At 36.5% G+C, this 26,729-nt stretch overlaps 1 protein-coding gene across 2 annotated transcripts in view; it reads right to left on the bottom strand.

The window, feature by feature from the left end:
• The window catches only part of LOC122406467 (SET and MYND domain-containing protein 4-like), a 1,392,500-nt gene that overhangs the window by 647,739 nt on the left and 718,032 nt on the right, over positions 1–26,729 (bottom strand). The gene's annotated exons all lie outside the window — the stretch shown is intronic.

Below are 26,729 nucleotides of genomic sequence, written 5' to 3'. Positions count from 1 at the left end.
ACACGATCAGTAGCGTAATTGCTGAGAAAAAACTTTGCACAGGCTCAAGATTATGCAAAAGTTACTAACACATTTAGAAATTTGACATGTCTGTATATAATACCATCAAAGGCCTCATGTCCCTCGGTCTAACTTCGCGGCGGTGTCGCGGACTGACGTCACATGCCGAGAGCTCGAAAGTCACCATCCGAAGTTTCACGTCATGTTGACGTTTGGGGTTATGATGTTACGAAGTGCGTGCGGGATAACTAAAAATAATTTTCGTCATCTAACGAAGTGCATATTACTATTTATTTCGTTAAATTTTGTGATATACTAAAGCAGTATCAAAGCGGCCGCGTAAATGTAGTCTGTGATATGTGTGCGAAAAAGGATATAAAAAATGCGCGATGCATATGTCAACGAAAACTTCAAGATTTCATGATTTTGTTCGACTGGAAATAAGCGTTAACTAAAATAATCTTTCAATTAAAACAGAGTGCGAGAAATATTGTCCAGTGTAAATATATCGTCAGTAGGCTAGGTTATATATATGAAGGCGTCAGATTATATATATGAATAATTACAACAAAAACACACAGAACTGTTAGAATGATGTTGTAAACTTTAATTGAATAAATGTTTTCTAATTTATTTCTCATGTTTCCCATATTTTGCTTCATATTCAGTTTGGCTCTGCCCTCTCCGATTCTTGTTTTCACTCCATCGGTTTGCAGCGGATCGATACATATCATTAATTAATTGCTTAATATGTGTCCTATGATTTTCTACTATTTCTTCATGCTGATTGTGGTAACGTGATTCAAGAGGTTTCCAGCTATGATCATCAATCTCACATTTTGTACATCAGATTCTCAAAACAGTTTCTGGTCTTGATATAAGTGTAGTTATTCTTTTTCCACCTGGTCTGTCGAGTAACAAATTTTGAAACTTATTCCAAAAAGTCTTTGGATGCTTTGTTTGCTGATCATATGAAAAGTCGAATCTTTGGAATGCAGTAGGCAAACACAAATTTTGACAACAATACTTATGAAATGACATGTATGTTGAGTATTCCCACTTTGCAAACTACAAATGTGGAATTATTAGTGAAAAGATTCATTACGCGAAGTCTACAGTTGCTCCGTTTTGGATGCGATCAAATATAATGCCTGCTAACATCCATGGGAACATACAGAATTTCTGAATACAATGTTCGCTATGTCATTTCAACGTAACATCATGACTTTTGCCAACTTTTCTCTATAATACTATAGATTTGGATTATTGAAATACAGCAAAAATCTGCGAATTATAAAATTGATATACTGTGCCACTCCTTTTACTTTTTAAAACTAACTGTAACATATATATGAAGTAAAAAACTCATCACAGAAGTCTTCAGTTGCTCATTTATCGATAGATTTTAAACTGCTGTCTTCAAAATTTATTGCGCAGATACATTGAATCGCAGCAGATACCTGCGAACTCTGAAAATTCTGTGCATAAATATGTGTGTTAAGTATCACCCCCTATCTTTGATTATGAGAATGAGTAATAGAACTTGGTTTAGCAAGTTTTAAAGTATTTCTTTTTAAATACTATTGAAGTTTGTATTACTGCGGTATGAAGCGAATACCTCCAAACTTTCATATTTTTGTGTCGCAGCATGTGTGCCAATCATTTAAATTTTTTACTCCAACCGTAACATGTAATCTCAAAAATTCATCACAAACGTCTTCAGCTTTTCTAAATTCCTAAATTTTCCGTTTTCTATTTTATTCTGAGTTTTCAAACTTTTAAATTCATTCCTGAATTCTCCTGAAATTGTTTTTCTCCAAAACCAATGCAGATACCTTAAACGTCTTTGAATTCCGTTGCTCTGTTGAATTACGTACGCTCAGTTTTTTTTGCTTCTTTGAGTTCTGACATAATAAATGTTTCCGGGTGCCTTTTTTCAGCAACTATCAAACTGTAGATAATTGGATCTCAGCGGTCACTTGCAAACTTTGGAAATATATTTCATCGGGGACACGTTTTGAATGACACGAAAATGTCTAGATTCAGAATGCAAAAGCAACATTTAAAAAGGGCCAATTCCGTTGGATTTGTTGTGTCTTGAATTTGATCTATCTTTCCTCTTTTCCTTTATTTTTCCTAACGTTATCAACCGAAAATCATATCTCGGCCCGCAACACGCATTGCTCCATGCTCTTGAGTTCCCAATGGACGAAACATATTAGAAGACAAAGAGAAAAATCACCAAAGTCAAAGAATAAACCCCTATCGAAATATTTTCAGTATAATGTCGACGAAAAATAGGTCTTTTTTCGTGAAAACCAACGTTATACGCCGAAAATTATAAACAATTCATAGATATTTAAACTAAAATCTTATAGTCATCTGAACATAAATAAGGATCTTTTGAGAAAAAAGACGTGATATCAAACCATAAACTTCCCCTAGGGAAAAAAAAGGTTGGGACAAGTACATTGATGGTCCCTCGTTTGCTTTAAACAAAATTTTTTTTTAATTGTAAAAAAAAATTATTTCATAAAAAAAAATACAGAAAAATTCGAAAAAAATTTTACAAATCTTGAAAAAACGTTATGTTAAAAAAAAACTAATCTGCATCTATTTTTTAAAGTGTCAAAAGAATCAAATAACAAGTAAAAAATAATAAACCGAAAAATCGCGCGTGAAATCATTTTGGAAAGCGATGCCTCATTCTTCTTATGAGATTCGAACAGCTAAATCAACTGAAAAAAATTCCATCTAATTTACGTGCGGCATTAAAATTTATTATATTAATTCGAGGCCAAGTATTTTCTAATGAATTGAAAAAAGTTACCATTTGAATTACGTGCAGCACTAAAATTTATGATATCAATCGGTGGACAAGTATTTTATTAGTAACTCCAAATTTTGACATTATTGAATTGTTCTAAGAAGCTTTCAAATCCAAAAGAATCACATGCAAGCTAGTCATTTCTTACTCTATGGTGGCAGAGACTTATAAGAAAATCGATTCTTCTCAGACTTTCAGGATCCTCTGGTATTATTTACAAAATTCGACGTCGATTGGATCGATATCAAGAGACTCGGTAGAGTCTCGGAACAAGTACAGTGACAGCCCTGTCGTCTGCTGGCCTGAGGCTCTCGCCGAGACTATCTTTTCTCTGAATAAAACGATTCGCGGTGGTGGGGGTAAAACTGGCATGTCATTTTCTGGCATTGCGGAGCTCAAGAGATGTTTTGTTAAGCGAAAATTAGTTTGGAGACTAAATTTCAAAATCTCTTTCGAATGAGCCCGAAACCAACACGATCAGTAGCGTAATTGCTGAGAAAAAACTTTGCACAGGCTCAAGATTATGCAAAAGTTACTAACACATTTAGAAATTTGACATGTCTGTATATAATACCATCAAAGGCCTCATGTCCCTCGGTCTAACTTCGCGGCGGTGTCGCGGACTGACGTCACATGCCGAGAGCTCGAAAGTCACCATCCGAAGTTTCACGTCATGTTGACGTTTGGGGTTATGATGTTACGAAGTGCGTGCGGGATAACTAAAAATAATTTTCGTCATCTAACGAAGTGCATATTACTATTTATTTCGTTAAATTTTGTGATATACTAAAGCAGTATCAAAGCGGCCGCGTAAATGTAGTCTGTGATATGTGTGCGAAAAAGGATATAAAAAATGCGCGATGCATATGTCAACGAAAACTTCAAGATTTCATGATTTTGTTCGACTGGAAATAAGCGTTAACTAAAATAATCTTTCAATTAAAACAGAGTGCGAGAAATATTGTCCAGTGTAAATATATCGTCAGTAGGCTAGGTTATATATATGAAGGCGTCAGATTATATATATGAATAATTACAACAAAAACACACAGAACTGTTAGAATGATGTTGTAAACTTTAATTGAATAAATGTTTTCTAATTTATTTCTCATGTTTCCCATATTTTGCTTCATATTCAGTTTGGCTCTGCCCTCTCCGATTCTTGTTTTCACTCCATCGGTTTGCAGCGGATCGATACATATCATTAATTAATTGCTTAATATGTGTCCTATGATTTTCTACTATTTCTTCATGCTGATTGTGGTAACGTGATTCAAGAGGTTTCCAGCTATGATCATCAATCTCACATTTTGTACATCAGATTCTCAAAACAGTTTCTGGTCTTGATATAAGTGTAGTTATTCTTTTTCCACCTGGTCTGTCGAGTAACAAATTTTGAAACTTATTCCAAAAAGTCTTTGGATGCTTTGTTTGCTGATCATATGAAAAGTCGAATCTTTGGAATGCAGTAGGCAAACACAAATTTTGACAACAATACTTATGAAATGACATGTATGTTGAGTATTCCCACTTTGCAAACTACAAATGTGGAATTATTAGTGAAAAGATTCATTACGCGAAGTCTACAGTTGCTCCGTTTTGGATGCGATCAAATATAATGCCTGCTAACATCCATGGGAACATACAGAATTTCTGAATACAATGTTCGCTATGTCATTTCAACGTAACATCATGACTTTTGCCAACTTTTCTCTATAATACTATAGATTTGGATTATTGAAATACAGCAAAAATCTGCGAATTATAAAATTGATATACTGTGCCACTCCTTTTACTTTTTAAAACTAACTGTAACATATATATGAAGTAAAAAACTCATCACAGAAGTCTTCAGTTGCTCATTTATCGATAGATTTTAAACTGCTGTCTTCAAAATTTATTGCGCAGATACATTGAATCGCAGCAGATACCTGCGAACTCTGAAAATTCTGTGCATAAATATGTGTGTTAAGTATCACCCCCTATCTTTGATTATGAGAATGAGTAATAGAACTTGGTTTAGCAAGTTTTAAAGTATTTCTTTTTAAATACTATTGAAGTTTGTATTACTGCGGTATGAAGCGAATACCTCCAAACTTTCATATTTTTGTGTCGCAGCATGTGTGCCAATCATTTAAATTTTTTACTCCAACCGTAACATGTAATCTCAAAAATTCATCACAAACGTCTTCAGCTTTTCTAAATTCCTAAATTTTCCGTTTTCTATTTTATTCTGAGTTTTCAAACTTTTAAATTCATTCCTGAATTCTCCTGAAATTGTTTTTCTCCAAAACCAATGCAGATACCTTAAACGTCTTTGAATTCCGTTGCTCTGTTGAATTACGTACGCTCAGTTTTTTTTGCTTCTTTGAGTTCTGACATAATAAATGTTTCCGGGTGCCTTTTTTCAGCAACTATCAAACTGTAGATAATTGGATCTCAGCGGTCACTTGCAAACTTTGGAAATATATTTCATCGGGGACACGTTTTGAATGACACGAAAATGTCTAGATTCAGAATGCAAAAGCAACATTTAAAAAGGGCCAATTCCGTTGGATTTGTTGTGTCTTGAGTTTGATCTATCTTTCCTCTTTTCCTTTATTTTTCCTAACGTTATCAGCCGAAAATCATATCTCGGCCCGCAACACGCATTGCTCCATGCTCTTGAGTTCCCAATGGACGAAACATATTAGAAGACAAGGAGAAAAATCACCAAAGTCCAAGAATAAACCTCTATCGAAATATTTTCAGTATAATGTCGACGAAAAATAGGTCTTTTTTCGTGAAAACCAACGTTATACGCCGAAAATTATAAACAATTCATAGATATTTAAACTAAAATCTTATAGTCATCTGAACATAAATAAGGATCTTTTGAGAAAAAAGACGTGATATCAAACCATAAAATTCCCCTAGGGAAAAAAAAGGTTGGGACAAGTACATTGATGGTCCCTTGTTTGCTGATAATTCCACCCATAAAAAAACTTTAAACAAAATTTTTTTTTAATTGTAAAAAAAATTATTTCATAAAAAAAAATACAGAACAATTCGAAAAAAATTTTACAAATCTTGAAAAAACGTTATATTAAAAAAAAACTAATCTGCATCTATTTTTTAAAGTGTCAAAAGAATCAAATAACAAGTAAAAAATAATAAACCGAAAAATCGCGCTTGAAATCATTTTGGAAACCGATGCCTCATTCTTCTTATGAGATTCGAACAGCTAAATCAACTGAAAAAATTCCATCTAATTTACGTGCGGCATTAAAATTTATTATATTAATTCGAGGCCAAGTATTTTCTAATGAATTGAAAAAAGTTACCATTTGAATTACGTGCAGCACTAAAATTTATGATATCAATCGGTGGACAAGTATTTTATTAGTAACTCCAAATTTTGACATTATTGAATTGTTCTAAGAAGCTTTCAAATCCAAAAGAATCACATGCAAGCTAGTCATTTCTTACTCTATGGTGGCAGAGACTTATAAGAAAATCGATTCTTCTCAGACTTTCAGGATCCTCTGGTATTATTCACAAAATTCGACGTCGATTGGATCGATACAAATTATGTTTAAATATGTGTTAAAAGTACTTGTCCGGCCCATCACTATTCATTCAATAAAGAATCAATCATAAAAAAACGAAATGGCACGGCAGAATCTCGTTAAAAGTTTGTTCTAATGCGATTCATTATTAATTTTATGTTTTTAATAATAGTATAGGTTAGTTCTTATTCCTAATGGAACTCGTTCGCTGGAAGAATAAGTGGGAAGTAAAAATTGCCGTCATCGAATGTAAACTGCAGAGTTATTTTGGAAGCTTGAACATATACATTATGTACAATTTTTTTCATTTATCGATGCACAATAATATCCCTTCTATATTGCGGAATAATTTGTTTCCGTTTTTTATTAAATTAGTGCAATTAAGTAAAAATTACTTGAAGTTAATTCTCTCAATTCCCTCTGCATGAATGCTTGTGATCCATCAGTTCTAGACAAGCTCTGACTTTTATTTGAATAAACAATTTAAACGGAAAGTGATGGGCCGGACAAGTACTTTTAACACATATTTAAACATAATTTGTATCGATCCAATCGACGTCGAATTTTGTGAATAATACCAGAGGATCCTGAAAGTCTGAGAAGAATCGATTTTCTTATAAGTCTCTGCCACCATAGAGTAAGAAATGACTAGCTTGCATGTGATTCTTTTGGATTTGAAAGCTTCTTAGAACAATTCAATAATGTCAAATTTTGGAGTTACTAATAAAATACTTGTCCACCGATTGATATCATAAATTTTAGTGCTGCACGTAATTCAAATGGTAACTTTTTTCAATTCATTAGAAAATACTTGGCCTCGAATTAATATAATAAATTTTAATGCCGCACGTAAATTAGATGGAATTTTTTTCAGTTGATTTAGCTGTTCGAATCTCATAAGAAGAATGAGGCATCGGTTTCCAAAATGATTTCAAGCGCGATTTTTCGGTTTATTATTTTTTACTTGTTATTTGATTCTTTTGACACTTTAAAAAATAGATGCAGATTAGTTTTTTTTTAATATAACGTTTTTTCAAGATTTGTAAAATTTTTTTCGAATTGTTCTGTATTTTTTTTTATGAAATAATTTTTTTTACAATTAAAAAAAAATTTTGTTTAATGTTTTTTTATGGGTGGAATTATCAGCAAATATAAATATCGATAAAGAAATATATCCTTGTGTCGTTTCCCCGATGATAGTAAATAAATTTGTCGATCTCTAAATATTCCGAATCCAACAATATCCGTATAAACTTGTGTCGTAAATTCAAGATCATTATTCGTCTTTTATATTTTCGTACACGTCCTTTCTTTTTCTTGTTACTTTTCTACACGTTTAAACATGGTAGCGTCATAAAACGATCTGTCAAAATTTGCTATGTCAAAAAACATCTACAGACTTCGATTGACAAAAAAAGATCAAAATCAATTCAAAAGAGATCAATTCAAAAGAGGAAAAAATTAAAAAAATTCACATTCGAAAACGCTATTCAGTATGAATATTCAAAAAATCCTGAGATACGTCGATAATTACAGATCCATCATACATGAAACGTGTATTTATTTATAAATTTCGAACTCGCCGCCTACGCGGAGTCGTTACTTTTGCTTCCTCATACAGGAAGCTATGTGATGGTGAAATTTCTATTTTTCCAGTTTTCAATAGCAATGTGCTTAAGGAGGGTGGCTACACTCGTCAAAATGATAAGAAATTCATCAAATTTGGTGATAATGTTCTTCAACATCAAGTGCGAAGACACCGTTTTTTTCAAAATTTTCTTCTGCTTAGTTATCGAGTAATTACGCATTAAAGCAGATTTCTTATGCCCGGAATGTGTATATATATGGAATACCTATATATATGGAAACGCTATGCTTATACACTTGAACTTTAGTGATCAATTACTCGATAACTGTACAGAAGAAAAATCTTTAAAAATTTGTATTGTCAAATTTGGCCCTAAAGAATATGTTCACCAAATTTTATTAAATTCTTATCATTTTAATTGAAATTTTTAATGTATTTAACATGGTTTAGCATGACAACATTGTATCGTCGGTAGCCACCCTCCTTAAACTGTCCCAAAACGTCGAAAATTCATATCTATAAGAATGTCCGTGTCCGCGCGCGCGCGCGTGTGTGTGTGTGTGTGTGTGTGTGTGTGTGTGTGCGCGTGTGTGTAAAAACGTGTATTCAAATAAAAATCAGGACTCTTCTAGATCTGATGGATCACATGTATGCATACAGAGGGAATTGAGAAAATGACCTCCTAGAGATTTTAATTTAATTGCATTCATTATAGGAAAAATGCAAACAAATTTTTCTGTAATATACAAGAGATATTATTGTGAATTAATGAAAAAGTGTTTTGAAATTCGATTAAAAGTGATTCCCTAGTGAATTGCTATTCCCCCTTTCTTAAACAAAAAAATTTCGAAATATCGAAATGTAAAGCTTCTATCCGTTGCAATGGTTTTGTTTATTCGTTGTCCCGAATTGTTGCGAGGAGAGAGTTGCCGCCGAGCATATGTGGAATGATGTCCAAATTCAAGTGGGCGTGTAACGCCAGCGTTAATGCTAGTTTCATAAAAATAATGCATGAATTAACGTCTAGTTTGATTTTTATTTCAATGAGCAATTTGAATGAAAAGTGATGGGCCGGACGAGTACTTTTAGCACATATTTAAACATCATTTGTACCGATATGAAATCGACGTCGAATATTGTGAATACCAGGGGTTCCTGATTTTTTTTGGATTTGAACGCTTCTCACTCAGAACAATTTCATATTGTGAAAAATTGTAGATTATATACTAATAAAATACTCATTCTCCGAATGATGTTATAAATTTTCGTGCTGCACATAACTCAGATGGTAACTTTTTTGATTAACTAAAACTTTCTCAAATTCCGGATGCTTCCCGTAGGAATGAATTTCTCACGTTCTATTTGAATTTTTTTTTCCTTTGCAATATATTTACGGATTAGTATTTTTTTTAATATAATATTTTTCCATGATTTGTGAAAGCCTTTCTTAATTGTTTTTTTGAAATTATTTACAGTTGGTTTCGTAATTTTTTTTTACATACCATTATGTTTTGAGTTTTTTTCATTCGTCATCCGATGTACTCGTCACTTTTGCATTTATTTGACAACGTTTTGTTCCTTTGAATCAATCTTTTTCATACATTACCAAGATTTAGCAGATTCATTTTTTTTATTCATTACGTTCAGAATGGTTTTTTTTATAACCTTCAGTAATAAATTGCCCATTTGAAGCAAGTCTCGAGAGAATAAATCAAACAAATTCTTATAAATCATCGTGCATTTGTGTTTTGAACTACAAGAGTGTCACATGGGGTTTCACTGAGACTACTGTCCAGGTGGCATAAAACATAAATGTACTTGTCTCCAATTTTTCCACAACATTCGTGCTGTTACTTATGATTTGATTTGACTACTTTTTGTGCACTGTGAACTTGAAAAAATTGTACTGTATTGGAAAAATTGTAGTGTATTGGAAAATCAAATTCTTCATGTTAGTGCACAATATAGATAATATTCTGTTATTGTTAATTCATTTTTTGTTCGTTCCAAGGAATGCATATTACATGAGTAACATATGTAGGGTTTATTCACTGAGACTACCGTTCAGATGTAATGATTATCACCCATCAGAATGTATTTGCGAAAAGACATTTATTGAATAAGTTTTTTATTAAAATTATTCTCCGTCTCGATGAAAAAGATATTGAAAAAACGGGAACAAAAATTTTTTAATTAAATTACGGCTAATTTATTTGAAAATTCAAAAAATCGCAACGAATTATAAATTTTAATGTCGTTAAATAACGACAGGATTTCAACACCTAAGGCATTCGAATATTTTTTTCAGACAACGCGATATTGATCGATTAGAATAATGAAATACAACATAAGAGGGTCACCCCGTGTGGGAGCTGGATTTTGTGGGGTTTTTTCGCGATTTTTTTGCGGCAAGGAAAAAAAATATAGACTTTAGAAATTTGAAGGGTTTATTCAATGGTATTTCAACTCTATGGTAGGATTTTTTAACTCTGATATCTTTGGTAGATTCGGTGTAAAGCTACTCCACAGGAACCTGTTTCTTCATAGTCTCCACGATTCTGGGAAATAGGTTTATCTGAGATCAAAAAACCAAGGAGCGTATTGATTAGTAAAGCAGTGGTTATCACCTAAATTAAAATCATGCAAAAATATTAAAAGTTGAAGGATTTTTCTGTTTTGAAACACCTGATTTCAATTTTTCAAAATGTTGCATAGCTCGATAATTCTTCAATTTTTAATATTTCTGTATGATTTTAGTTCAGGCGATAGCCACTGCTTTACAAATCAAAACGCTCCTTGATTTTTCGATCGCAGATAAACGGAACCCCCGGGAATCGTGGAGATCATGGAAAACCATATGGGATCCTGTGGACTAATTTTACACCGAATTAATCCGAGATATCAGAGTTAAAAAATTCTGTCATAAAGTTTAAATACCAATGAACAATTTCTTCAAATTTCAAGTCTATGTTTTTTCTCGCCGCGAAAAAATCACGAAAAAACCCCAAAAAATGCGCTTGCCACACGGAATGACCCTCTCAAGCCGAATCAGTTATTTTGAAAATAAAAATCGTTTCATTATACATCCAAGTTGTTTCAGGTATATTTACATACACGCGCGGACATATTTTATTTTGAACTCAAATTTTACTTTGTTGGAATCGAAATGAAAACTCTCCGTGATTATCAATTTAGTCTTTTTTATGAATAAAAAAAAAAAAAAACCAAAAAACGAAAAAAATACGGATTTCCTCAGTTTCGATTTGCCAATAGAAATTTTGTAATCAAGCACTTTCGAATAGTCTGTCATGCGTTTACAGGCAATGCGATTATACTTCTTTTCTATATTGTTGTAGTCCCTCGCTCTTCTTCGTCATTGCTGTTTTGGGTTATTTAATTATATATTCTCCAATAACAAACAACGACAAGTTTGATGATACAATCAGAGAGGGAGAGAGAGAAAGAGAGCTAATGAGAAAGAGCGGTGGCATGGATTTTTTTTCTAATGTTTCAGAATCCGGATTACATCTCAAAATATACATAGAAAAAATCTCTAACCTTTCTAAATATTTTATACCATCAATCCGTATGTTGTTGACAATTTTCGGTTTATTTTCCATCACATAACACTCTTGGATTTCTCGGCCTTTATTTCTCTTATATTCTTCTTGCCTTTTTTCTCACCACTTTCACTAAAATATTGTCCTGTTTTTATCAATTTTCTACAGAATCGGAAAAAATTGGAGCAGTGTCGATGAATTGTCACTTTTGCGATCTTTATAACCTCATCTAGTTAGCATTTAAACAACACGCCATACGTCATATCGTAACAAAAATATATAGGTATATACTTGTACTGCAGATCGGGATATCGGTGAACTGTCAAATTCGCGATCTTTATAACCTCATCATTGTCATGCGACAATTTGGAATTTTGGTCGTTATAGGATCGCCAGTGCCTAAGAGAATAGGCACCACTCTATGAGTGCTTGGAGTTGGGATTAAAAGGTAGTTATAGTTAAAGAAAAAGTAACTTTACTCAAAGTTATGAGTAGAGAAGCTAGGAGAGAGCTGGACCAGGGATCTCAGGGGGGTGCGGGGACGGGGGATCGCGGGGAAGGGACCGGCGCGGGGTCTGTTGCGGGGCAGAGTGTGGAGGGGGAACCGTTGTGGAGGTGAGTGGAGGGGATGGTCAGAGAAAGAGGCTGCTGGCAAGGGGTTGGGGGGGGGGGGGGGTATTATTATTCACGATTAATTGAATATTTCTTATTTTATTCCTATATCTAAGTACATTTTTTTCTTCATGAATCTATACAAAACAAATCTTATTCTAAATCTATGTACTTATACAAATTTTTTATTATTAATTTCAAAACTATTTTCAAACGTCCCCTGGAACAGAAAAAACGCCCCCAAAAATTCTTAATTTTTCATTTAATATAGCTAAAAATTGATTTAAACGAAAGATAACTCACCATCACTTCATGCATATTCTGCACATTGCGTGGGCGATGAACACCGATAGCGATCTGCCGCAGTTGCTACACCACCGATCGTCCAAGATGTCATACCTTCCCCTCAGGTGGGTGAAGTGGGCGGTGACTCGCCCATAGACTTCCGGGTCCTGTACAAAGCAGCCTGTGCAGACCCAGAATTCACGATCTTCCGCGTAGAACGATTGGATGCGGCAAATCTCCGTCATCGGGGTCAAGTTTACCGCCGATTCCGGACGCCGCATCATGTCCAGCCAGGAATCACTCGAGTATTCATACGGCGACACAGCACGATCACATGAAAGTTCTTCTACATCATCATCATCATTTTCGTCTCCATGAGTGAGGTCAACGATTTCACGCACTCCAGAGTGATCGGCATCCAGCTCATAATTGGGCGACGCACGCGAATCATTTTCATATTCTGAGCAGTCTATGTCAGTTCCATAATCGGGTAATTCAGATCTATTCCGATATAATTGGAACTCTTCATAGAGGCCTAAATCATCCTCGGTATCGTAGTTTTCGATACTCAAAGATTCTTCACTTGCACTTTAAACACTTGTAATTTCAATGATTTCAATATTCGAATCAACTTCACCACTACCACCACACTCGTTTTCAACAACATCCTCAATTGTGAGGTCGATAATTTCAATATGAGCCATGATGTATTTTTTTCGTGATAAGGTTTCGCGAACTTCGAAACAAAACTTCGATGAGTCAGAAGAGACGTAGAGAGCAGAGTGATTTTCCTCGTGAGAAAAATGTCCTTTTAACTCTTCGTAGAAAAACAGAACAAGAGAGAGGATTCCGCATACTCTCAACACTTAAACTAATGGCAAGCATTGAATCCCCTCCAACGACTTTCCACCAAAATTAGAAAATGTACAACTGAACTTTTCCAGCAAAAAAAAACTTCTACTGCGGGGAAAAAAATCTAAGGACCCGCAATGACCTGCAAGTGAGGAACGAAAAGGAGCGGAAGTTTTTTTCAACCATTTCAAACTACCCATGAAATTCATAATTAAATTTATGACATTCGAAGTATGTCGAATATCCACCATGGTGTAACTAACTAAGATTTACTGACACTGAAAAAAAAAAAAGTGTTTCGAAAACTTTCTACGGAAATGCCCACCCACGCAACTTTTCTCAAACCAGATTTATCTTGATCACTTAATGGGTTTTTAGGGGGACGGAGTATTAAAAAAATATATCATGAAATGATTTGGGGTAGTAGAACGGAAATTCTAATGATGAAAGTGGGGAGGGAAATATTTAAAAGACATTGGGAAAAAAAAAATTGGATCATTTCTGAAGTCGAGGTCGAGATGGAGAGGTGTGCAAGTATGTATGCTATCCACCCGGCGAAACATCCATTGGCATTAACAGCAAATGAACTTGAATCATTACCGAAGGCTTTGCTTTTGAAGTATTATAGTGCATTCATTCCTGTTTTATGGAATCGTTTACCCAAGTATTTGCAGTGTGATAGTGAAGTGCAATCATATCAATTGTGCTACGATCATTTTAATCAACCCTGGCTACATACGCATATTGATTCTTGTAGACCTAAACGTCGAGATTGTGAAAAGTGTCACATAATGGAACGACTTGTGAATATCTATACGACTCTACGCATAAAAAATCCCTGTGAAATGACATCGGAGGAGCTCCAAATTATATCTCCTACCGTCTTTAAACAATGTTTTAGTGAATATACAGATATTCTGTGGGATCGTTTACCAGAATATTACAAATGTGATAGAGAGATAGCATTGTTACGTCGTTGCGTTGAACATTGGAACGTATCGTCGATGGATGATCATATTGACGGTCCTGCTCCTCAACGACGACATTGTTGGAAATGTTGCGAAGGCCCGAACGTGTTTGAACAAGTTTAGAATGCAGGTGTTCAAAACGTGTTCGATCAAGTTTAGAATGCACGTGTTCATAACGTCGGCGGAATCAAAGAGATGACCCGTCTGAGCCTGTACAGAAAAAAGAACCACCGGAGGAGACTGCATCGATCACAATATAGATCACGTTTGAACCTGTTTGAAAACGTGTGGAAGGGGATGATTCAGTTTTGGGGTAGGGATAGATGGAAAAACTACAAATAGCAGAGTCCAGAAGAAAAAAGCATCACTTCACATTTTCATAAAGTTGAGTCAAGACTTGCTCTTTGTGGAAAAATCTCAAAAACTATATTCATCGTAAAATGGAGTTCGCTGCAATAAACGACATCATCGCAAAGTCCGAATATCTTCCTACTAAGAAGTTGAACGAGCTCGAAGTCGATGGGGAATATCGATGGGGCAAAAGATACGTTGCCGAAATCAAGAATGAATTCAACATATTCCTGCCGCCACGAGTCGTAACGGCATTCGATCAGCATCCTGCTACATTCAAGAAACTCCTGGAAACAGCTCATAACGGGGAACTTTATATGAAGTATCTTGGTGGCGATTTGAAGGCCATCAAATTTTGTCAAAGAGAAGTTTAATGTTTCTCAACAAATAGAAAAATGTAAATAGTATATGTAAATCTTCGATGAAGTGTGAGTAATGTTGAAAGAGGAGGAGGAGGAGGAAGAGTATTATATAAAATAAAAAAAAAACACACACACTCATATATGGAAAAAATGTTTTGTTTATTCAAAAATCCCTCGTTTGCACAATGCATGATATACATATAACCAGCTTTTCAAAGATTTTACATTCATCGTTGCACAATTAAATTTCGATTCGTTGGTGTGGTGGTGGTCGCATTTCGATGGACTTTTCGGCAGTTTTTTCAACGATGGGCAGTCCAAAGTCTCCAAATCGACAATCTCCGTTGACAGATTCAAAAAGTTCGTCAGCCATAAAGACTTTTCGCAGCCTTTTACGAAGATGGTATGAGCGCCGCGTAAGATAGTTTGAATTATTCCTCTTGCAGCATCGTATGGTATTACACCAAAATCCCATGATAATCCATGGAAATTACGTTCCAGCCATTTGTTTGTCGTTTTATACTTTGTCGGCAGAGAATCCCATGCATACGGTGGTGCGAAGAAAAGTGTGAGAGGTTCAGCATTCTTCACGTCCGCACGAATGATTGAAATTTCTTTGAGTATAAACTCAATGATGGGTCCTTTGAAGCTTTGTAGATCGATGACAAAATCCATGATGACTGTTGGTTGAAGAAGTTGATGGTACGGTTTTATACCAATTTTCTCACCCCACCACTCACAGGATTGTATTCAACGATACGATCATGTAGAATGAGGCAGTATGCGCATGTTTGTGCTGAAATATTTGTGCTTGTTTCAAATTCGAGGCGCACATCAACAGGTCCAGACTTGAGAGAATCGTTCTGCTTCGAGCAGTCAATCACAATGAGAGGTGCAAATTTGAGAAAATCCGCTTTTGTAAGCCATGGTTCGGCCTCCTTATTGTAGTACATCGGTTGAAAGTTTGTATACATATCGTAGAGTACTGCATACTGATTTTGTTCTATATTCAAATTCATATTACCATAAGGATAGCATTGTGAATTCAAGTATAATTTTACATCAGTAACGTTGCAATGATCAAAATTACTCGCATTTTGCCTCTTATTATTCTTTCGTCCTGTTTGGAATGCCAGGATCACATATCGAGGTTTTTCCAGCTGTGTTGATGTCTTGACTGACCACACGTGTTTCGATGTCGCCGATAACATTGGATATTCATACAATTCCCACGTACGAAAACTCATTGGAATTGGGGTATCTTTGGCGATGAATTTCAACAGTTGAATTTTCCGTTTATCCGCCACGGTGACGTATGGAACGAGCCATTCAATTTTTCGCAGGTTAATTTTATAATCTTCAGCGGCTGGTTGAACTATTGCATTATCATCAGAACGTGATCTAGTCAAAATCAATTCGTGCTTTGCATTCACCACCATTTTTCGATAATCTTCAGCAAATCCCAACAGCATGCTCAGTGGTATGCATACGTCAAAGTTGCCTGCTGCGTCCACAATCGGTTTCGTCTCATCGACATCGACCCAACCAGTGTTCTCAAGCATTGTACTTCTCGCCGACGAATGAGATGTATATCCTTTCATAAGAGATGTGATTCCCACATTCTTATTACGATCGATTTCAACGGCGTTAAGTTCATAACGCACTTCCTCGAATAAATGACAAATGGCATTGTTAACGAAATTCGTTGCAGCTAACGCTGTACCATCCGCCGTTGTCAGTTTGCCGCAAATGTGAATTGAACTTTTACTCGGTAGAATTGATAAATCTTGATGCTGGATTGAAATACGTATTTCATCACTATTGTTGTATGTTGATGATGCGTATGGTTGATGTGCATGAACCTCATAATGTATGATGGATTCATCAAACATGACGGGTGTCTGGATGTTTATGATTTCTTCCTCCATTGCAGGCAGCAGATGCACAACGAGCAAAGCAGATAATTTCTCACACGCGAACTCCACGAATTTTGAGACCCAAACTCTTCAATAGTAGAAGGTTTTGAGGTGTTAGCTCTTTGAGCGTTGATCGACGACTGCTTTCGCGATCCCATGTTGGCTTATTAATATTGCCAATACGATGATTGTAAATTATGCCCATTGAGATTTTATATGAAGTCTTATGGTGATGACTTCACCGCGGAAATTGATCAAATCTCCGTCTTGATCGACAATACGAAGCTGTATATTGTCAATGCGACGAGTTGTGATTGGTAGATAAATGACGCTCGACGGTACTTCGATGATTTTATAGCCGGCCGGTACAGATGGGAAAAATTCGTGAATTGTATGAACTTTTCGCCCGTTGATGTATGCACCAGTGGTTATGTTACACTCGACTCGAATGGCGTTCACTTTGAGAATGGACACGGGTAGATCAGACACATATCTTTTATTGAGCTCCAATCGACGCGACGTAAAACCCAGCAAAGGTCCAATCGAATTTTTGGATGTAAAATCAATCGATTGATTGCACTCAATTTCACTGCGTAGCGTATAATTATTCGGCTTAAGCTGAATTTGTAGGTTTTTAGAAGCCAACTCAGTTTTCAAATATTTTTCAATATCTTCAATTTCATAGCTGCCCGTTGGAATGGTCACCACATGATTTCCAACGTGAAATTCATTGCAACCAATGTCGATATTTGGAATCGAATTGAATGTGAGTAGCTCGACGAGTCCAAGAGTATAATTTATGTCGGGCGATAGTTCGATGGGTGGAAAAAATTGTGCCTCGAGTATGGAGGATGATCCAGTAATGGTGATCGTCAAACTATCATCCATGATGCTCGCAGATTTTGAACTAAACACGCAGCTCCATAGTCCTCATTTATATAGTGCATAATTGTCTCGTCGATTTAGTTGTCCACACAAAAATTTCAAGCATAAATGCCCGCATATTATTGTATCGTATTCCTGATACTTTTTATAATTGTATTTCACGCTACCAACATTGAAGTATTTCATGAGTTCGGGTGGAGGTGGGAGATTGCCGAAACTATCAAAGTATGTGACTCGTTGACCATTCTTTTTATATGCAACCCAGTGTGTCCCAGGGCCCACATTTTCATCCAAATTCACGATTGCTGATTCTTGTTTGAGTGGTCCATTTTTTGGCAAAGTGTCACGCATGAAAACCCCACGAAAGTTACGAATTTTCATGGCTCTCGCATACTTTAGCAGATCGATGTCGGTGAGTGGTTGATGTGGTAGCGTGATTATACTTTTTTGTCCCGAGGTAAAGACCCAAACCCTGTTTGTATGGTTTCAGATGTAAACCTTTACCCAAAGCGATGGCCTCGAGTGTTCGGTTGTGACGTTTACTTTCCTCCAATTCCTTTTTAGCCGCTTGAGCAGCATTTACAGCTTTGACTATTGCAGCACTTCCACCAGACAGTGCACCAACGGCGCTAAGGCCGGCAAAGATGGGTACGAGGAAGGGCAATAAACCGCCGATTTTGCGAGGTACAGGTAGAACCCGAGGCGTGCGTACTTTAACACCTTTAACACTGGCACGCGCACCTTTCAATGCTGACATGACGATTTCACGGGGGTCACCACTACGAATCATGGCTTTCTTTGCAGCACTAATGATCTTTTTTAGGCAAACACTTTTTTTGGTCTTTTTCACCACTCGTTTCATACCTAGACCAAATTTCTTTTTCGCCTTCATAATGTTTGTCACGGCCCAAGCACTTGCTCTTTCACCAAGACTTGCGTCTTTCGAGGTTACACGTTGCCAGGCTTGTTCAGCCAAAATTTTATCCGCCAGATGTCGTGCTTCCAAGTTTTCACGATTTTTCGAATATGCGATATCGTGTTCTTTACAAGCAGCGTCCAGCGCGTTTATACCAGGATCACCACGAACAAGACGTTTGATCAATTTCGTACCAGGTCCACAATATTGATAGCCCGGTAGATGTAGTTCCACGGGGAGATTGTTGATTATACTGTTTACCAAACCTTTACCAGGTTTATCATGTATAATCATCACTCTGCAGTGGTTACAACTCGACTGACTATTCCAACATTATAAAGTTGCATTTATATGATTTTTTCAATCAGTCGCACGCGAGATGAAGTCGAAGAAACAAGTTTCGAGCGGTCAACTCCCCATAATAAATTGCGATGAATTTATTGTTGGAGCGGGTAGTGTGAAGAAGCGTCATGGAAACTTACTACCTAACAGCATTCGAGCCGTATTTTGTGGCCCCTCGAATTGTAGAAAAACGAATGCCTTACTCACGCTCCTAATACATCCAAATGGTTTGAGATTTGAGAATATATATCTATACTCGAAATCGTTGAAGCAGCCTAAATACCGATTGCTCGAGCAAATGCTTAAGCCTGTGGAAGGAGTGGAATTTTTTCAATTTAACGAGCATGAACAAGTTGTGGCACCTAGTGAAGCTCGCCCAAACTCCATATTCATCTTTGACGATATAGCGTGTGAGAAACAGGACAACGTGAGAGCATTTTTTTCCTTGGGAAGACACGAGATTGTGGATAGTTTTTATCTCTGTCAGACGTATACTCGTATTCCGAAACATCTCGTGAGAGACAATGCAAATTTTATAGTGCTATTCAAACAAGATGATATGAACCTTAAGCATGTATATAATGATCATGTCAATACGGATATGACTTATGCAAGTTTCAAAAAAATGTGTGTCATGTGTTGGAAATCGGACAAGTATGGATTCATCACGATTGACAAGGACAGTGAATTGAATGCTGGAAGATATAGAAGGGGATTTGATTCTTTCCTCACTGTCGATGATGATGATGATGATGATAAATAATTGTTCCCCTGGATTTTACAAGACAGTCTAAAGTCTGACTTACTCGTGTCAACATGAAGCGCAAAGAACTTTTGAAGGAGACGGCTGTATTGAGTGAACTTGCCAAGGCGAGTGATGCAATCAGACGAAAACATCGAATGTTGAAAAGTGGACGTGATAGTGCTCAGCAGAAAATGCAAGATGTGTTTAAACCGATTGTTGAACCATTAGAAGAACTAGTTTCATATACGAAAAAACCTAAAATTAAGAATGAACGTGTAAATGTTAAAAAGGAGGAAGAGGAGGAGGAGGAGAAGGAGGAAGAGTCTCCAAATTTTGGAGAAAATAGCATGAAGCAAGATATTTCTTTCAAAGATGATATTTGGCATGATGCAATTACTGATGAGAATGTCGGTGTACCCTTAACTAAAAATAGTGATAATGATATTCATGAAGATAATAATGATGATGAGGACGATGATAACTTGGAATCATCTGGAGATGTTGATAATTTGATACGTGAATATTTGGGTTTACTGCGTAGTAATAATAAAACAAGATTAGATGGCGTGTATGGAGTACGAAATCTCGCTCAAAACAGATTAATGATTGGTGATTCACCAATTCATTTCGAACTCGATCATATAGTGGTTGGAGATGAAAAGTATCCCAAAAGTATTGGCTTGGTGGAACTGTTGTTTAAAAAAGAGCCTGAACTCAAATATGTAACACCAAATGACTTGGAGCAATATGAGAAAATTATCATCACAACGAATGCTCATAAAAAATTTTATAAACGCACGGGTGCGGTACGTCAGGATAAAAATAGTAAATTTAAAAATTATATATCCCAAATGCTCGGTAGCAACGATAAGAAAGGCGGTGCTCTGCCTCAGTATAAGGTAGCACGAAAGCATACCTCTGTCGACTATGTTCATTGGGATGATCCAAATGAGCTGGTAGATCGTCTTCGTTTGTTGCTCGCATCGCAAACTGCTGGAAATTCATCACATTCGAATGAAATTATATCGATTATCGAGGAGTTGCGTGAAGCCGAAATCATTTATTAACGTGTGAGGGCTTGCTTTCATCCACATTCCCAACATGAGCGTCGATGTGTTTGGACGAAAGTTGAGTAGACGTGGTGCAGGTCCTCCGGGTAAACCAGGTGTCGGATTCAAAATTACATCGGACGGTCATTACGACTTGGAACGAAAACGACTGAGCAACGTTGGCGAGCCAGTAAATGCTCGGGATGTTGTAACACTCGGTGCATTCAGTAAACACATTCATTCTATAACTCATAGTGTGACTCATACAACGAATCAAAAATGCGAATCGAATGTGGCGGCTGCAGAAAAGCGTGTGAGAACCGAGCTCGCCCATCTCCGTGAAAAAATTGATAATATAAAGAGAGAAATCTCAGAACTTCATGATGATATGAAGTATTTACGAGATCATCTAATAAGTCAGTGAAAAGTTCTCCAGACTCTTATCTTCTGCAATTAATGAGGACCGTGGGGGGAGAAGAAAAAATGAGTGAAAAGAAGCTTGCGGTGGTTGAAGAACTGCATAAGTCAGCTCGGCGGAATTATCCACGTCGACATGTGGATATACGTGGCCTGGATGAGACTTGGCAAGCTGATCTTGTAGATATGTCTGCATATGCACAACACAACTCCAACTATAAATTTCTCCTCACCGTCATCGATATATTCTCCAAATTCGCCTGGGCCGCACCGTTGAAGAGTAAAAGTGGAAAAGATGTGAGTGCTGCAATGGAGTCGATTCTCAGCAAAGGACGCATACCGAAAAATCTTCACGTCGATCGAGGAAAAGAATTTTATAATACGAACTTTAAGGCTTTGATGAAAAAGTATAACATACACTTGTATTCTACATTTAGCAACTTGAAAGCATCAATTTGTGAGCGCTTCAATCGTACACTTAAGAATAAAATGTGGATTCAATTTAGTTTTCGCGGAAACTGGAAATGGATCGATATTCTCGATACATTAATTATAAAATATAATGATACATTACATAGTACGATAAAAATGAAACCGAAAGATGTGAATACTACGAATGAAAAACGACTGTTGCGTAACGTATACAATAGATCCGAAGTTGGAAACCAAGCAAAATTTAAAATCGGTGATAAAGTGCGCATAAGTAAATTTAAGAATGTATTCGAAAAAGGTTATACACCAAACTGGACAACGGAAATATTTACAATATATCGAGTTAGAAAAACTAATCCAGTTACTTATAATATAAAAGATCATCAAGATGAGCCGATCGCCGGTGGTTTCTACGAGCAAGAGCTGCTTCGAGCGAAAAATCCCGACATATATCTCATTGAAAAAGTGTTGAAGAAGCGTGGCAGTCAGTTGTTTGTGAAATGGCTAGGTTTCGACAATACACACAATAGTTGGATAAGCAAGGATGATCTATGAATAAAGAAAATGGACAAGGAAACGTTTCGACTCTGTGTTTTTTTTTTATGACCACTCCCTATACATGCAGCGGAGCTTGAAACATAGCAGGTATAAGAAAAAAGGACACATTGAGCTTGGTCGGAGATTTTTTTTTTTTTTTTTTATTTCACTTCCAATGTACAAACTCTCTCTCGCTCTCACCCACTCATACTTATTTACATCGCTTTCAAAGACATTATGGAATGTCACGATGACCCCATGGCAAAGTATTCACTGTGCCAGGAATAATGTAGCGCTTGTCGTCATGCGGACTTAGAGCTATTTTTGTTTCCTTAATAGTATATACATTGTGTAAAGTAGATCTAATCGATGCTTGAGTGCGTTTCATCTCAATTTCCTCATTCAAACATTTAGTATAATCGTCGAAAGTTATAGTTCGCGCTACAACATTACTACTAACACCCTTGGCTTTTTTTACATCATTCTTTCCTAAAACTCGTGTTGCGTACATTTTTGATCTAAGTCCGACGAATTCAGTCATAATAGCCCCGTTATTCTCATCTTCCATGAGACCGGGTACTTTTTTTATTAACTAGCGGTATATTATATTTATTATCGATGGGATAATCGCTTGTATCATACTTATTAAGATTGTTCTTCATATCATTATATACATCATCACATTCAATGTGATATATTAAACTATCGGTGTCAGTGTACAATATTTTACATTTATTCTGATATATCGGAGACATGAATTCGTGATGAAACTCATACAAACATGTTTTCGATATATCTAGAATTGACATTCCAACGTATATCGGCTTATTAAACTTGACCTGCAAGTTCCGTAGCTCTACAGCAATTAAATTTTCAGCGAAAATACTACGGCTATGAAAGTTGGGTTTCGCAATCATGGCTTCGGCACCAAATCTTCCTGCCCATTCCTTCAAAAGTTTCACTTGAACATGACTTCGAACATCTTCCATCGTTTTCCCAAAAACCGCATTGTTCATTAGTTTAAACAGATTTTTTTCAAACTCATTCTTGGCATTTGTTCGAAACTGGGTATTCAGGTCGATATATTTCTGAAGCCATGATGATTGCCTAAATTTCAAAATCCGATGTATTTTCGTGAGTTTTACACCGTGTTTTAAGCATTGCTGTAATGCGCGATAGTGAATGATGTACCGCTTTTTCGCCTGCAGTGAAGCAATGAGCTTCTCGTGCTGTTTACCCGGAGGTTTTTCGTGGCTCGGACAGAATGGTAAATCACTATGGATATCATGTAGGTCTTCTGGATATTCTAAATTGACCTCAAGCAGATAACCATGTGTACCATTCAATGGAATCGATTCTACATCGAAATTCTCAACATTTTCAATAAACTCAAACTGATCGTAGGGCAATGCTTGGCTCATTGCCCATCCATATAAATTATTAACATCATAATACATTAAAAACGTGGACGGTTCTGATGGATCATACGATGGCATGTATTTATTATTGGCGCGGGCATATCTACCACTGCATTGGCTTAGACCCCCCCGAATGCCCCTTTCTACAAATAAGACCATGTCAATATCTGTGAGCAATTCGAATCTGATCTTTGTGTATCGCATCATTGCATCCCAGGTGTATCCAGGAAGTGTATAATAATATGCGGGATCAAGACCGTAACTTTTCAAACAGGTGTTACGAAAGTTTTCAAAAATGTCAGCTAGTAATAAAACATCGGTTTTCAAATACAAATCACTGTATTCGCCAAGCGTTTGAGTGGAAAACCGCTCCCAAACGGTTAAAGCATGAGCATACTCACTTTCCGATACCGTTGAATCGGTTAAAGAACTATAGAATGATTCTCGCGGTGGAAGTGCCGTTTCCTCCAGTCTGTCAAAACTATCGATGTACTCGTATGGGAATACACCTTTTCGCGTTAGCAGATTGAAGTTATCGGTATCTCGGAATTCAGATTTTAAAATCGTGAGTTGATCATGAGTCAAGAAAGATGCCAATTTATCAAGACTTGTGTTCAGAAATCTATATGAATCAATGAAGCGCAACTTAATATTTTTCCTATAATCCTTCGAAGTTATAACGGTTTTCGAAAAAGAAATATACTTTTCTTTCGTTATGGGTAGTAAATCGGTTTTTCCCTCAAACGCTGTAGCTACTTCTTTTATAATAAAATGAGCATCATAGCCCGACAAATTATGGAAAACTATGGGGATGAAGAATGATTCTTGATATTTTAAATTACAGTCCTGGTACGCTGGACCTCTGAATTTGCCTGTTAAATGGCAATGATCGCGTACTCGAACATCATACTCTACGAATGATTTCTCACAGATATGACATTCCTTATTTTCTCGGAATTTTCGCCATTCTTGAGGAGTCAATTCATTCATCGGAATAATGGTATATAAAATGGTTGCTACTTGTTTCGCCAATTGTTCTAATCTACGTACGAACCATTGAACGCAGTCCTCGCCCCGATGTGTGTGATACCCTGACAATGATTCGTCATACGAGCAGTTGACGTAGTATCCCACGCTGAAGACTTGGTGATGTTGATATTTATTGCGGTCCATATCTTCAGCCGTGGTTTTTTTCAAAATGCACTCGAGGTCGGCATACACGATAAACGGTAGAAGCTCCTTTCGATTCACGTTCTTGAATTCCAACCATTTGTCATGTGCGTTCGGCAGCAGAATCGCGCAATTATTCATCTCGCCACAATCCACCTCATGTGATTGGAGCTTCTCATGAAATGAAAAATAATGAAGGCATCTATGAATGAGCAGAAAAAAGAAACATTTTTTTGATTACCCACAAATCTTTATTACATTTTTAAAATCTTTATATATAGTAGTATACTGATATCACTTACCGATCACAGATGTATTTTCGACCATTGTGAGTATTCAGTTGCTTGCTCACTAAATGGGAAAGATTTTTAATCCATGCGAAGTGTCCCACATTTGTATCCATCACATCTTCTATGTACAGCAAATTGATGTGTCGCTCCCTTTTTTGTTTACTCAATCGAATAGGTTGAACAACATCATTCGGTGCACTATATATATTTATCGAGAGATTGTTGAGGCTCTCAAATTTATTTATTTGATCTAAAGTCATGGGGAAGTTGATACCCGCAAGAGTTAAGATCGTTGAGTAGTGTGGATATGATGATGAGCGATCACTATGATTGGCGGCGGGATGGAGGGCCGCAACGATCGCCCAGCCGAAACACGCGTTATCATTAGATTTCACATTGATCACTGCTTTTTTCAATCTAATGTGTTTTGATAATGTTATATGACAACCCGCACGCATAGAATTATATTTATTAATGTTCACAGTTAAATTCAAAATTGAACTTAATGTCCAATCACTATCACTTTCTTGAAATTCATCGAGGGATTTTAGCGTTGGCTCAACAACATGATTTCGATACCATTCGCTTATATCACATGTTTCGAGCAGTGCAACTGTCTTTGTAATTATACTTTTATTTGCATACCTGCCATTCACCGTGAACTCGCCATTAAATTCGGTATTAACTTTTATGCTGCTATGTTTGGAAATATTGTCCACCACTTGCAATGCCACCAAGTCGTATGAGTCTTGAAGGAATTTTCGTGGATCGATGTAATTTTTATTAATTACAGCACCGGTTAGCACACGATTTCCAAACGCTGTGTCGACTTCACACCACACCAAGTTTCGATCATTTAGCCCATCACCCGTGTGAATGAATTGGGAACGGGTTGTTGTTTTCAAAGTTTCTAAACGTATAATTCGCGCAATTAATGACCGTTGTGATGCTATATTCAATCGAGCACATTTGGAAGAATTTTCGCCACTCAACGATGCGATAAACGCATCACACTGTTCTTCCCACGCAATATATTCTTCCACCGATTGTAACGAAGCCGCACGATCACTTAAAAACTTTTCCATATCATCAACATCATTGACGTCTGCCATGGTGATGAGGAGAATATGAAACTAAACTTCGATGTGGACTCGAAGAAAACTCGATCCCGAATGTCTCGATTTTTGAAATCATCTCGACAAAATTAACATCATCCCTCCAAACTTTTTCCCAATAGTTAACTTTTTTCTAGGAGAGGGGGTGTATATGAGAACTGTATATGTGAGGGTTGAAACCTGTCGGCATTTCTTTTACATATTCCCATGATTACTCTAGATCGATGTTAGGAAAAAAATGCGGGTGGGCGAAGATTTTTTAAGAGGAAAAACTTAAGGACATCTTTTGCGGAAACAATGGGTCAATCATGAACAAGCAGGTGCATGCACTCCTGTCGATTATAGCGTGAAAGTCGGTCCCTAACTCAAAGACATCTTTATTACTTTAACGTTTCGTTACACCCCCACGGATCGACATCTTTCTTTTAAACTATCCTTTTACCAAGTATGATGTAAGAATCGAATATACGAAGATGACAATCTATTAGTAGGTATTTCTTCGACACGATAATATCAGTAACCAAGCTCGGGAAAAATTGTGGGT

The sequence above is a fragment of the Venturia canescens genome, chromosome 2 (assembly GCF_019457755.1).
Source record: "Venturia canescens isolate UGA chromosome 2, ASM1945775v1, whole genome shotgun sequence".
Lineage (NCBI taxonomy): Eukaryota > Metazoa > Arthropoda > Insecta > Hymenoptera > Ichneumonidae > Venturia > Venturia canescens.
Note: the sequence above shows the minus strand (reverse complement) of the source record. Positions and strands in the feature narration are given on the sequence as shown.